The sequence below is a fragment of the Chiloscyllium punctatum genome, chromosome 16, assembly GCF_047496795.1.
Source record: "Chiloscyllium punctatum isolate Juve2018m chromosome 16, sChiPun1.3, whole genome shotgun sequence".
NCBI classification, from domain to species: domain Eukaryota; kingdom Metazoa; phylum Chordata; class Chondrichthyes; order Orectolobiformes; family Hemiscylliidae; genus Chiloscyllium; species Chiloscyllium punctatum.
In genome coordinates this window covers 54,688,183-54,703,639 of record NC_092754.1, presented here as the reverse complement: position 1 = coordinate 54,703,639, position 15,457 = coordinate 54,688,183, and positions in this window count along the sequence as shown.

The following is a 15,457-nucleotide window of genomic DNA, read 5'->3' as shown; positions in this document are numbered from 1 at the left end:
TCTCCCTGACCATGATTAAGAGCTCTCTGGTGTCAGTAATGCCAGCCTTATGCAGTTTCTGAGCGAATGAAAATAAGCACTTTGCGTTATTGTTCAGTACCCAGTGTTGGGCACTCGGTGTTGGACAGGGCGTTTGAGCAGCTTTCACACACGTCATTGGAACTTTTTCAAAAACAGAAATTGCTGAAGAAATAAAGCACGTCCGGCGGCATCTTCTGTAGTGAATGCAGAGTTAATCTTTCGGATCCAGTGACCCTCTACAAAGCTCACAGTTTCTCCAGCAATTTTTGTATTTATTTCCAGTACCCATAGTTATTTATTTAATTGAATTTTTTGCTGTGCCTATTCGTTTTTGGAGAAACTCAGCAGGCCTGACAGAATCTGCAGAGACAGAGAAACAGAGTTGGCGTTACAAGCCCAGTGTGACTTGTTCAGAACTGAAAAAGGTTGGAAACTGGGCTTTGTAATCCCTTGCCGTAGATGGGGGATGGGTGACTTGGAAAAGAGGGCATGGCAAAAGATAAGCGCGCGATTAGCAGTGGTAAACGAGAAGATAATGCAAAATGGGTTTCAATTCAGGTGTACATGGGGGAAAGGGGTTCTCTCGAACTGAGCGTAAGATGAAGAAGACACAACCACACAAGGTCATCGGAAGAACAGGAGGGAGAATTTTGACCATGTGGTATTAAATAGATCTAGATCTATACGTTTTGACAGTATACATCATCACTGCCTTCACATTATGGAAGTCAGTTGCTTGACCTCTTATTAGCACGAGTAAGAGTTTCATGCTGCCTTAGTTTTGTAACATAGAACAAAACTAACAGTATGACATTTGGGCTGTTTTCTTTACCTGTCATTTTTAATATTCTTTCCAATTTGTAGAGCTTATCGTTAAATGTTTGATCTTGAAGTTAGTATCAGATGGAGTGTACGAGTTTGAGGGGTGGCATTCTAAAAGTTTATAATATCATGGGAGGCATGGATAGAGTGAATAGCGAAGGTCTTTTCTGTGGGATCGGGGAGTTCAAACACAAACGCATAGCTTTAAGGTGGAAGGGAGAAACTTGAAAGGGACAAAGTGACAACATTTTTTACACAGAGTGTGATGTGTCTATGGGATGAGCTGGCAGAGAAACAGTGGTAGATGCTTGTACAGCTACAATATTTCAAAGGCATTTGGACCAACATATGAATGGGAAACGTTTGAAGGCATATGGGCCAAGTGCAAGCAGATGATATTAGTTTAGTTAAGAAAACCTGGTCAGCATGGAGAAGTTGGACCAAATGTTCTGTTTGTGCACGATATGACTGTATGAATCTAGAAAGTGAGGAAAAGGTACGAAAAGATATGATGCAATAAATCGGACAGAAATATAGAACATGCATCAAGAGCTTTCGTATCTCCATAAAAAAAGCTTGAAGATGTGTGTGTGAGCTGAAGCAGAAGTGAAGTGAGGAAAGTACATTGAGGCCATTAGGAGGGTGTGAACTGGAGAACCCGCCACAGGGAACAGGCAGATAATTTACACTAGTATTTTAAGTCACTGTTTGTGGGGAAAGTACTGTAAGCATGTCAATGGTATAAACAGTATGGTAATAGGAGGGCAGTTCTTGAACTGTCTCTAACAAAAGGAACAAGGTTTTTAACTAACAGATAAGAATAAGGGGAGGCAGGTCAGCAGTAAATCATAGTTAATTTTAAAAGAACTGGTCACAGAGAGACTAGCGGCATTGTGTGAAATATTTCATAACTCTTTGGATTACAGGAGTGTTCCAGTGAAACTGGAGAACTTCCAATGTGGCGCCTGTCTTCAAGAAAGTAATGAGACAGAAGGCAGGAACAATTTAGCCTAACCATTATTGCTGGGAATCTGCTAGAGCCTGTTATTAAGGAAGGAATTGCAGGGCACTTAGAAAAGCTTAATGCAGAGTTGGCATGGTTTTTTGAAGGGGAAACTATTTTTGTCCTGTAAAATCGAGAATATCAAGATTAGAGTCATGCTGGAAAAGCATAGCAGGCAGAATCCAAGGAGCAGGAAAATAAATGTTTCGGGCAGGAGCCCTTCATCAGGAACACCTGTGAATGTGACAGGCAGATTTGATAAAGGGAACTGGTCACAAAATAAACGCTCTGTCACAAGACAGAGACTCGTAGTATGATGAATAATATATTAGCATGGGATGACAGTTGCTTAACACATAGAAATCAGAGAGTCAGGATTAATTGATCTTTATGATAAAGACTTATCTACTGGATTACCACAAATATAAGTCCGACGGCATCAGTTATTTACAATCTATACTGATAGCCTGAAGGTGAAAGCTGAGTGCAATATACATCCGAGTTTGTGGATGACACTGAGAACCAAAATGCTGGCTGTTTTTTTTTAATGAAGAGGACTCCCAAAAAAGGAGCAGTACAAAGGGATTGGAGTTTCCTGTGTATGAATCATAACGTCAGCATGTTGATGCAGCAAGTAACTAGGTTGGTTCATGAGGCAGCTTCCTGGGACGGAAGGGTTGAATTATTGAATACATTTAAAATGGTGAGGAGATTATTCATTGTGGTTGAAATGAATGAGGGTGATATTACTGAAATGTACAAGATACAGAGGGGGCTTGACAAGGTAGATGCTGAGAAGGTGTTTCACCTGAGTCTCGAACTCGAGGTGGTAGATAACGAATAAGGAACATCGATTTCAATCTGAGGTGAAAAATGATGTACTCTCTCATAAGGTAGTGAACGTCTGGAATTCCCTAACCTAGAGAGTTGTGGAGGGATACAGGGAATTTGGTAGGAAATTGGAGTTGAACCCGGAAGTAGATCAGCCATGTTCGTATTGAATGAGAGTTCAGGCCTGAGGGGCCGAATAGCCGACTCATGTTCCTACTTCTTAAGTTTTTATGTTATGATTTTGGAAATTAATTAGTTATTTTCCTGGAAGTCGTGTTGTACAATGTTGCATTCGTGAGAGGAGAAAATTTGCCTGAGTTAACCCTGGATCTGATATGGGGGCAGTATTCTGAGCAATTCCAGAGCAGAAGTTACAGAGTGGGGAAGCCTGGAAAAAGGGATTGCGGCTGGGGGGTCACTTCCTGACCAATCCTGGAATTTCCAAGTGTATTTCCGAAACTACACCTAACCATCGGCGTGGCCTCGATCTGCCTGTGTGTAGCAGGTCCGAAGGGCTGAATTGGACATCAGAATACAGGGCTGAGGGACACAAGTGGGCCAATCGGCCCTTTGACACTACTCCACCAGTAAAGAAGGTCATGGCTCCTCTCATTGTGCTCCCAGCTGCACTTTTCTCTCCATGTAACATTATCCCTGATTCATCTGTCTACGGAAAATCAGACAAAGCAATAAAAAGATAATACAATATTCTATAATATTAATATAAAGATTCAAACTTCTGGGAAAGAGAATTCCCACTTGAATTAAATCCCACTTTGTGATTTTTCCCTCACTCCGGTTCTGACTGTGGTTGAAGGGTATCACTTTTTCCTTTTCTAGTCCCACTCCTCCACTGCTCACAACAAATGTTAAATGTAACCAGGCTGGTGTTATGACCAATGATAAAGGTCTCATACTGGGTCAGGTTCAGTGATAGGAACAAGTCAGGCAGATTTCTTTCATCAGCCGCAGGTAACAAATAGGGCTAATGGAGCAGCATGTTAGATTTGTGGTCAGTACTGCTGCCTCATATCAACAAGGAGCTGAACTCAATTCCAACCTCGTCCGACACTCTATGTGGAGTTTGAACATTCTTCCTATGTCTGTGTTAGTTTCTTCCCAGTTCTCCATTTTCCTCTCACAGTTCAAAGATATCCAGCTTAGTTTGATTGACCATGCTAAATTACCCAGAGTGACCAGGAATGTGTAGGTTAAGTGGGTTAGTCATGGGAAATGCAGGGTTACATGGATAGGGTAGGGGGACAGGTCTGGATTGGATAATGTTCGGTGGGTTGGTGTGGACTCGATGTGTCGAATGTCCTGTTGCCACCCTGTAGGGTTTCAATGACAACGGCGTCAAGATTGGGCTATACAAACTCCCAGTTGGTATATACCTGATCCACTCGCCACAAGGCTTTGTATATTTCAATAAGATCAGCTCTCATTCCAATGGTAGCCTGTTAAAGTCGCCATAATATCAGCCCTTCATGCATGGAATAAATGAAGTGAAACATCTATGAACTGCTTCCAGTGTTACTATATCATTGCTCAGATACGAATGCAAAAATAAAGCTCATCTCACACACCGATGAATTGGTTTATTTTTGTTTTCTCAGAGTGGAGTGAGTCTTATAAACACTCTTCCCCGCAGAACATGGGAGGCAGAGATATTGGATACATTTGAGGCAAGGTTCACGAATCACAAAGGAGTCAAGGATTATCGAGCAGCAATGTGCAGTGTTGGGGAAATTGTAGACAGTGGTTACGAATGACACGGCTCCAGAAAATCCAGGAATTAAACAAAATGGATAAGATCGATAAAGTTTTAAAGGGGATCAGGATTGCAGCGATTTGAAAGGTCTGAATGTAATGCTCTATCCCACCCCACCTCAGTCATTTACTTAAAGGTCAACACTAAAAGAGCTACAGAATACTGAATAATGCCAATTTGTCAAGTGGAAATGACAAAACAAGGGAAAGGATTGACTAAGTCCCACACACAGGGCACCCGTTAGAAGCTGTCTGCATGCCTGTGGCCGCACCTGCAACCCCCTCTGCTCGTTCGATGGACCCAGTAACTCACCAGTTCTTGGTCACCAAATTCACCAAGTTACATGAAATGATTGAAGCTTTGATTGAAGAAAAGTTCAGCAGGAGGCTAGAACCACTCTCAGCCATGCTCCAAAAAATATGAGCAGCAAATTGAAAGTCTTGGAAACAGAACAGATGAGGTCGAGCGTCAAACTACAGGGGCAGAGTCAGTGATCGATTCCTCTAAGGAGCGGATCCTCGCCCTTGGAAAACAGGTCCGTACCTTAACGGAACAATTTGAAAACCTCGAAAACAGGGGCAGAATGAAGAATGTTCATATCATCGGTCTGCTGGAGACATAAGGTGTTCAGCCAGTGAGTTTTTTTCGAGAACTGGCTGCCGTGTTCCTTCACTTCGAAGCTGAAGAGGGATGAGTGAAGAGTGAGACAGTTCATCGGGTTATGGAGCGCAGGTCAGACTCAGACCAACGCCCTCACCCTGTTCTTGTGCGATTACGTAGTTGCAGAGACAATCAAAGACTTATGGAAGCTTCCAGAACACAGGGAAAAGATCCGACGAGGGCTCCAGGATTATGTTCTTCCAGGTCTTTTCAGCGGCAGATTCAGAAAAGAAAATCTTTTGATGATATCAAGACAAGATTAAGGGAACTTGAGATTCAGTATTCCTTCATGAACGCAGCGGTGCTCCATATGCTTTCAATAGTTCTACGCACTGGTGGATCTTTCAATAGATCCATTGACGCTCCAGAGGGCGCGAAAACTTTGTGGACACTATAAAGCAGGCTGGATGCTTTAATAGATATCGATAATCATTCTTCTCTCGTTTTAAAGAACGTTTGTTGAATCTTTCTTGGTATTAAGTAATGTTAAATTACAGTCAGGGTAGAGTACACAATTTTAACTTGATTTATATTACTATTCGTTTTTCTCGTGCTTAGTTTGTGTGTCGGGTTCGGCTCAAGCTGAAGGGAGTTATGAAGCTGATCATGAAGACTGAATGCCTACGTTAGGGAAGTTCAATCCCGATGTTTGTGATTAATTTCCCGGGAGTCAGTATTGATAATGGGGCAGAAGATAAAGATTTGCGACGTGCAACTGCCCCCAGTGGGGGGAGGGGTAAATGCCCCTCCTGACTGTCATTGACACTTTTTAGCCTGTTTTTTGTTTGTTTTTGTATGTATTTAGTTGTAGAACATTTTGAAAGCGTGTTAGTTGTTGGAGTTTTAGTTAGTATGTTTTTTTTTAGGTTCGATGAGTCTTTTTTCATTGATGCTCAGCGATTTGTCATTCAAGTTCTTCCTCTCTGGAGTTTAAAAATTGTTCCAGTGTGTTATGGCTAATGTCATGCTTCAATGGTGTATCTTGAGCATTAAGGGGAGGCAGTTAAGAGGAAAAAGGTACTTTCTAGCCTTAACAAGGAGAGGGTTGACCTTGTCCCATTGCAGCAGATGCACCTCGATGACAAGAAATATTTGACGTTACAGCAGGGCGGGTTTGAATGGGTTTTTATTTTCGTCTTTTAATACTAGGAGTAGGGGAGAAGCCATACTGGATAAGAAGAATCTTCCATTTAAATTACTAGATTGTATTTGATACTCACGGAAGGATCATAATCCCCCAAGCCTTGAACTATGGTAAATAATCCAATATTTTGAATAGTAATTGCGACCCCCCACCCCCACCCCGGCGTACCCTCTTAAAATCCTGGTAGATGCATTTTCTTGCATCATGGCACATTATCGTAGAAGGAGATTTCAACTGTCTTATGGAACCCACAGTGGACAGAATGTCCGAAGGTCCCTCAATACCCTCGTTATAATGTAAGTAATTGGTGGATTTGTGTGCAGAACTAGAGCTGGTGGATGTCTGGAGGCACATCTACCTCACAAGTAGGGCTTTTAATATCTTTTTTAACCGGCAGAAATGCCACACCAGGTTCGATTTCTTCCCCATCCCTGCAACAATCTTAGATTCGGTGGCATCCTGCACAATTGAGAATATTACCATTTCTGACCATACTTATTGATAAAGATTTAGGGAAATATAACAGATTCGAGACACTGGCGAATGTATCCCTTTATTGTTAAGACTAGTTAGTTCATTGAGTTTTTCTGAAATGAATTCAGATCTTTCTTAGCCATTAATTCAGATTCAACCAGTAAACCATCTATTCTATGGGAAATTGTTCAGGCTTATGCCAAGGGAATAATTATTCCTTAGGATGTAGCAGAAGGGGGAGCAGGAACGCTGGTTTGAGGCACAGCTGAGGGCAGCCGAGAGGGCATACTGTGATAGACCCTCAGTAGCTAAGCTGCAGAGGATTACAACGCTTCGGTCTACAGTGAATTCCACGCTCACACAGACAGCCAAGAAGGAACTTACTTTTGCTAAACAAAGGCTGTTTGAGCATGGTGATAAGTCAGGCAGGTATTTATTCTATCTTGCCAGGAAAACGAGCGCCCCTCTAAGCCATTACCTCAATTAGGGAAGGTATTGGGATCCTTACCTTCAATTTCAAAAGGTTTGGTGTCTCCTGTCCAAGATTTTTCTCCGAGTTATTTCAGACTGAGCATTATGAAGATAGATGGATTAAAATGGAGTCACTTTTCATTTTTCAGGAGTAACCCCTGAATAAGTGGTGTGCCTTAATGCACCATTGTCTGCGCAGGAGGGTGTGAAGCAGCTTCAGAATGCAAATGTGCACATTCCTGACAGATTTCCTCGTGAATTTTATAGATAATTTATAAACCTATTGTCAGGGCTGATGTTTAACATGTTCTGTCCCTCATACAGTCACGAACTCATCCCTCCATCCTTAAGAGAGGCTCATATCTCTATGATGATGAAGAAAGGAAGACCCTGGAGGATTGTGCTTCTTACACGCCAATCTCACATTTAAATGTTGGTTTCAAAATCCATTCTGAGACCCGTGCATTAAGGCTGGAAACTTTGCTGCCTTTCATTACCAAAGAGGACCAAACAGGCTTTATAAAGGGCCGCAGATCTTCCTACAATGTGAAGAGTTTACTCAATGTGATCCAAGAGTGTCAACAACAATCTGTCCAGGGATTATTGATCTCTTTTGATGAGGGAAAGCACTTGATTGGGTTGAGTGGCCGGATCTCTTCTGTACATTAGAACGGGTTGGTCTACGCAAAGTTTTTATCAAGTTGGTGAAGGTCCTTTACCGCGATCCTCTGGCTGAGGTTCTCACTAATAGTGTGGCCAACCAGTAATATTAATATTTCTCCAGGCAGCCGACAAGGTTGACACCTTTCACCATTGTTGTTTACGTTGGGGATTGAGCCACTGGAGGAGTCCATCCGTAGGGATGTCAACACATCTGACCCAGAAGTGGGATAGAAGTCACGAAAGATGACATTGGATGCAGATGAGGGTCTTATGTTTTTTTGTCAAATCCCGTAATTTCGGTAGGTCATGTGATGCAATGCATTTATTCGCTTGTTGCCTTTCCGGGCAATAAATTAATTTTACAAAGTTGGAGGCCATGCCTATGGGAGATCTTAGGGAAATGCCTGATACTAAGGGCAAATCCTGGTTTCCTTTTAAATGATCACGGGGGTGGTTTCCCTATTTCAGTATAGTCATTACATCTGTCTTTGATTATTTATTTAATGTGAACTGTGTCCATTTGTTTGACAAAATTAAACAAGACCTTCAAAGATGGGAGGCAATTCAAATATCCTGGCTAGATCGGATAGCTGTTATTAAAATGACTGTCCTTCCTCATTTCCGAGACCCCGTGTGAATGTTTTCTTTGATGTTTCCCAGACAGTTATTTCGGAAATAGAATGGCTGGTTTTGCTCTTTTATTTGGCACCATAAGCGATTCCTTATCAAGCTCACAAAATTACAACTGCCCCACAGATTGTGGGGGGTAGATCTCCCAGATTAAAAGCAATCAATTAAGCTTTTTTTTATCATCCTATATTCGTGCCTGGGATTTATGGAGTATTGTCAAAAACTAATGATTATCAATACTGTTAAAACTTGAAGAACAATGCGTCAGATCGAGAGCAATACAGCCAAAACCATGTTTCTTACCGCTTTAATTGCTATCCCAGGTTGTCAACCGGGGATAATGGATTCCAGGTGTAAACTGTGGGCAGCCAGGGGCGTACCTTGCTTGAGTGATTTAGAATTAGTAGAATCCCTAAAGTGTGGATACAAGCCCTTGGGTCCAGCAAGTCAACTTCGAACCTCTGAAGAGTAACCCACCCAGACCCATTCCCCTACCATTCTATACTTACCCTGACTAATGTCTGAACTTACAGATCCTTGAACACTTTGAGTGATTTAGCATTGGCCAATTCATCTAACCTGCACATCTTTGTGACTGTGGGAGGAAACCTACGCAGTCACAGTTGAGAACATATTAACTCCACATCGCCACTCACCCAAGGCTGTAACCAAACCCGTGACCCTGGTGCGGTGAATCAGCAGCGCAAACCACTGAGCCACCATGTGTTACTTGAGGGAGAAACAATGATATCATTTGATCAAATAACTCGTAAGTATGAACTACCTAGTAGAGATTTCTTCTGTTTTTTTTTCCAGATTAAAAATTTGATTTTAAAAACACACACTTTTTACAGACTCTTATAGATCCGATACAGAGAAGCGGGTGCTTACTGCTAAGAATACACTCTCTGTCAGTACCCTTTATCATTTGTTGGAGAGTGTCCCCTCAGACAAGACTGTGCAGCTTCGTGATGTCTGTGCGGGAGAGTTAGGGGGTTTAGATCTCTTTGGAGACATGGGAGAATATTTGTGAAAATGCTCGAAGGATTTTGATCTGTGAAAGGACCAATTCCATGCAGTTGCAAATTCTTCATAGGGCCTATCTAACACCACTTTTTCTCTCAAAATTCAATGTGGGATTATCTTCAGCATGTCCGAATTGCAGAATGACTACAGGCACTCTTACTCATTGTATGTGGTCCTGCTGCAGGTTTCGTATATATTGGATCACCGTGTTCGGTGCGGTAGAGTGGGTCTTGGGAGACCGAATTGGAGATGGACACGGTTTCTCTTTCCCTGCCCAGAGTATCTTACGCAGATGCACATGGGAAAAAATATATCCTTACTTTCTGTGCTAGGAAATAATATTCTGTTGTGTTGGATGTCTGAAACTCCCACGATGTGTTGGGTCTTTGTAAGCTCATCATGGAGAATATCCCTTTGGACTTTCTCACCAGTATGGTGCACCAAAAAACAGATATTAATATAAGTCATAGAGTCATAGAGATGTACAGCATGGAAACAGACCCTTCGGTACAACCCGTCCATGCCGAACACATATCCGAATACAATCTAGTCCCACCTGCCAGCACTCGGCCCATAACCCTCCAAGCCCTTCCTATTCAATATACTCATCCAACTGCCTCTTAACTTTTGCACTTGTGCCAGCCTCCCCCACTTCACCTGGCAGTTCATTGCATACACGTACCACCCTCTGTGTGAAATAGTTACCCTGTAGGTCTCTTTTACATCTTACTCCTCTCACCTTAAAATTATACCCTCCACTTCTGGACTCCCTGACCCCAGGGAAAAGACTTTCCCGATATAACCTATCCATGCCCCTTATATTTTTGAAAACCTCTATAATGTCATCCCTCAGTATCCGAAGCTCCAGCGAAAACAGCCTCAGCCTATTCAGCCTCTCTCTATAGGTCAAATCCTCCAATCCTTATAAATCTTTTCTGAACCTTTTCAAGTTTCTCAACGTTTTTCCGATAGGAAGGAGGGCAGAATTGCATGCAATATTCCAACACGGGCCTAACCAATATCCTGTACAGCTGCAACATGACCTCTCAACTCCTGTACTCAATACTCTGACCAATAAAGGAAAGCATACCAAACGCCTTCTTCACTATCGTATCTACTTGCGACTCCACTTTCAAGGAGCTATGAACCTGCACTCCAAGGTCTCTTTGTTCAGCAAAACTCCCTGGGACCTTACCATTAAGTGTATAAGTCCTGCTATGATTTGCTTTCCCAAAATGCAGCCCCTCGCATTTATCTGAATTAAACTCCATTTGCCACTTCTCAGCCCATTGGCCAATCTTGTCAAGATCCTGTTGTAAAAGGAGGTGACCTCTTCGCTGGTCACTGTACCCCCAATTTTGTTGTCATCTGCAAACTTACTAACTGCATCTCATATGCTCGCATCCAAGTCATTTATGTCAATGACAAAAAGTAGTGAATCCAGCACCGATCCTTGTGGCACTCCACTGGTCAGAGGCCTCCAGTCTAAAATACAACCGTCCACCACCACCCTCTGTCTTCTACCTTTGACCCAGTTCTGTATCCAAATGGCTAGTTCTTCCTGTATTCCATGATACCTAACCTGGCTAATCAGTCTCCCATGGGGAACCTTGTCGAAACCCTTACAGAAATCCATATGGATCACATCTATCCCTCTGCCCTCATCAATCCTCTTTGATACTTCCTCAAAAAACTCAATCAAGTTTGTGAGACATGATCTCCCACGCACAAAGCCATGTTGACTATCCCTAATCAGTCCTTGCCTTTCCAAATACATGCACATCCTGTCCCTCAGGATTCCCTCCAACAACTTGACCACCACCAACGTCAGGCTCATTGGTCGAGAGTTCCCTGGCTTGTCCTTACCACCCTTCTTAAACAGTGGCACCACGTTAGCCTCCTCCAGTCTTCTGGCACCTCACCAGTGACAATCCATATTACAACAATCTCAGCAAGAGGCCCAGCAAACACTTCTCTAGCTTCCCACAGAGTTCTAGGATACACCTAATCAGGTCCTGGGGATTTATCCACCTTTAAACGTTTGAAGACACCCAGCACTTCCTCCTCTGTAATATGGACATTTTGCAAGGTGTCACCATCTATTTCCCTACATGTGATATCTTCCGTATCCTTTTCGACAGTAAATACTGATGCAAAATACTCGTTTAGTATCTCCCCCACACTTCCTGTGCTAGGAAAAGTATTGTGATGTGTCTGATGTCTGAAACACCCCCGCCTCCCCTCTCCACCCCCCGGGTCTGTTGGCTCGTCGTAAGCTCATCATGGAGAATATCCCTCTGGACGTTTTCACCTGTACGGTGCGCCAGAAAGCAGAGATTTATATAAGATATAGCAATCATTTTTGGATTACCACGATTAGGCATATCTGCCACTCTAAAAATGGCTTTTATATAGCAATGACGATATTGTCTAATGAATCTAATATGAAGAATTGTGAACATATGAATGTGTATCAGTTAATGCTCTCGAAGAACAAGAGCTATCGCTTTCTTATTCTGAGCTTTATTATTTATTTATTATTTATTGTTTATTTTTGTTTTTCTTCTGTCCGTTTATAGACTTTAACTTATTTTGTATGTACATGCACATGGGGGAAATATTGTTCAGTTATTTGAGTTGTTTTGTTATTGTTTTAATATAATAATAAAAATCTATTTTTCAGTCAATTTTTTTTTTAAATTAAAATGCTAACATTGATAGAATAGAGTCCCAAAGAGCTCTCATTAGATAGATCACTCATGGTGGTTTACGCTGAATGTCACCACACCTTGGGTGACAGGGTGAGGTTGAGAGAGCATCCCCTTCATGGTAACCTCAGTCAGTTTGGAGAATTGAACCTGCGCTGGTGTCCTCCCTCTGCATCACAAACCAACCATCCAGCCAACTGAGTGGGAGACTGTGTAACTGTTACACACAGAATCAGTCACAGACAAAGGGCAAAAGAAACATTCATGACACAAAAAATGTATATTTGAGATAATCGTCATGATAAGGGCTGAGGATAAAAACGTTCGCTTCTAGAAATTGTATTTTACATTGAGACAAGTGTTTGGAAGCTTTCTTTTACAGAATACAATAAGGTGAGACAAGTGCAATAACCAGAATGTCTAATTGTGATTGGATATCGATAACCGTAAATTAAGTGCATGTTTTTGATTGGTCTGTGGAAAGCATGCTGACTATTGTATGAATTTCGAAAGCAGATGAAATATATTGTTCGAGGAGTCTGTCCCCATGGGAAATGCCATCGGAACACATGCAAGAAGAAACACTGGGTAAAAGGTTTCTGAGAATCGTCTGCTCGGTAACAGGAAGCTGGGAATTGAATGACTGAAAGTTCCTGTAACATGGACCTGAGAAAACTATCATTTCGCCTCCAAACGTATTGAATGTTGGAGCATGTTTGAAGTACTGAATGGCCTCATGATGGATTTCAATTGTGTGTGATTTGAAAAATGTACATCTCTACTCCATCCTCTTACATGTCACACACTGGGGCACAACCGCTTTACTGAAACTGGGAATAAGTTGGAACATGATCTGGAAAATTCCATATTTGGCATTCTCCAGAATATTCTATAACTCTGTGGGGGGCATTAGAGATGCAGAGAGAAAGAGAGGGATGGTGCTGTATGCAGTAGTGAGAGTGGTAGAGCATGAGCCTTGTTCGGGAACCGGTGCTATAGCAGACATACAGTGAGTGTGAGGGAGCAGAGAGAATATGGTGACCCTTATCCTAACAGAGTGGGGAAGGTTAATGAAGCTTGCCCTGTTTTGCTGGATATTTACTCAGACCGCAGATACTGCACTGAGCTGGGTGGTGAGCTCAGACCAGGCTCGGTGTGTCTGGTGGTGTGATCCCTCTGGGAAGAGAATGGTCCCCTTTTGTACTAGCCCATCCACCAGGACCTCTGTGCCCCTGTCGAAAACCGTGATGTAATTTCCCCTTATCTGCCATGCTCAGGGTAAACTGTGCCGGGCAGCTGCAAACTGAGAAAGCTCAACCGTGTGCCCCTTGGCCTTTTAAAGATGGCCCAGTGTCAGGAGTCATGGAATATCCAGGAGCATCCGGGCGATTTTGAGTACCTCCAGTCATGATGGGTGGGAGAATCGAGCTGGCATTGTATGAGAGGGACACAATGGAGTGGGGTGTGTAGTTAATGAGATGAGTTTGGTAAGATAGCACCAGGAAAGTAGTTCAGCCTCGTGCAGACAATCCCTGTCACACTTAATGAAAATGTCTCTGAGACAGTTTTTTGTTAGATTCAGCCCAGTGAGGCGAAGACTCTGCTGTCCTCACTCCTAGTTACAAAGCTGCAGAACAAATGCTCATCCAAAAGTCTCCATTGCCTGAACTCACAGCAATATCCCTTTCACTGATCATTCTTCAAAGTACTGACCCGTGTTGCATGATACTATCGAAATGTCTTCATTTCAGCATTCTGAAACCTGTGAACATATCCTTCAATGACATTTTTTCTCAGTCTCCCCCACTCTGTTTCCACTCCAAAACACACTCATTTACAGTCATATTGCACGAGACTCCCAGTATGACTGGACCATGGCAACCAGAATGTCCATCCAGACTCACCCCATTCCCCTGCCCTTGTTCTGTATCCCTCTAATCCTTACCTATCTGTGTATTTGTCCAAATGCCTTTTCAATGTTGTTATTGTACCCACCTCAATCACTTCCACTGGCAGCTCAGTCTGTATGCATACCACACTCTATGTAAAAACGTTACCCCTCAGGTTACTTTTTATATACTTTTTTTTCCTTTCCAAACATTAATGGATGTCCTCTAGTCCTCGATTCCCCAACCTTGGGAAAAAAATTGAAGTATTCACCCCATGCACGCCTCTCATAATTTTATAAGAGTTACACTTCAATAAGAACCCCCTTGGTATCCTACGCTGAAAAGAAACAAGTTCTAACCTGTCCAACCTCTGCCTATAAGTTAGAGCCTTTAGCCCAGGAAACATCTTTGGAAATTTGTTCTACGCTCTTTATCGTTCAATAATATCCTTTCTAGAGCAAGGTGAACAAAACTGAACACAATACTCCAACTGCAGCCTTACCAACATCCTGTACAACTGCAATATAACGTCCCAACGTCTATACCTAATGCGCTGATGAAGGCCAGTATGCCAACAGCCTTCTTCACTGTCCTGTGTATCTGTGACTCAAATTTCAGACAACTGTGCACCTGATCTCCAATGTCCTTTTGTTCCACTACACTCCTTAAGGCCCTCTCATTCATCATTAAATTCCTACCTGGATTTGACTTATCTCAAATTGCTATTTCTGAGCCCACTTCCTCAGCTGACCAAGGTATTGCTGCAATTTCTGATAATGTTTCTCATTGTAAATGATGCCTCCTAATTTCGAGTCATGTGCAAACTTACTAACCTTGTGTTGTGCACTCTGGTCCAAATCATTGGTATAAGACAACGAAGAGCAATGGGCCCAGGACCGAACACTGAGGCACTCCACTAGTCGCAGGCCTCCAGTCTGACAAGCTAACCTCCACCGTAGCCATTTGCTTCATAACGTCAAGACAATTGTGTCACCAATTTGCCAGTTTACATTGGAGTTCATGTAATCCAACCTTCCAGAGCGGCCTACCATGTGGAACCTTGTCAAAGGCCTTATTGAAATCCATATAGACTATGTCCACCACTCTGCCCATGTCAACCTTTATGGTCACTTCCTCAAAAACTCTAACAAAAATTCTAAGGCATGATCTGCCACACACAAAGCTATGCTGACTGCTTCAAGTCAAACTCTGTTTTTCCAAATGCATGCATATCTTATATCTCAGAACCTTCTGAAGTGGTTTACCGAAAACAGATGTGAAGCTTACTGGTCTATATTTCTCAGGTTTTTCTTTGCTACCCTCCTTGAAGAAGGGCACTCCATT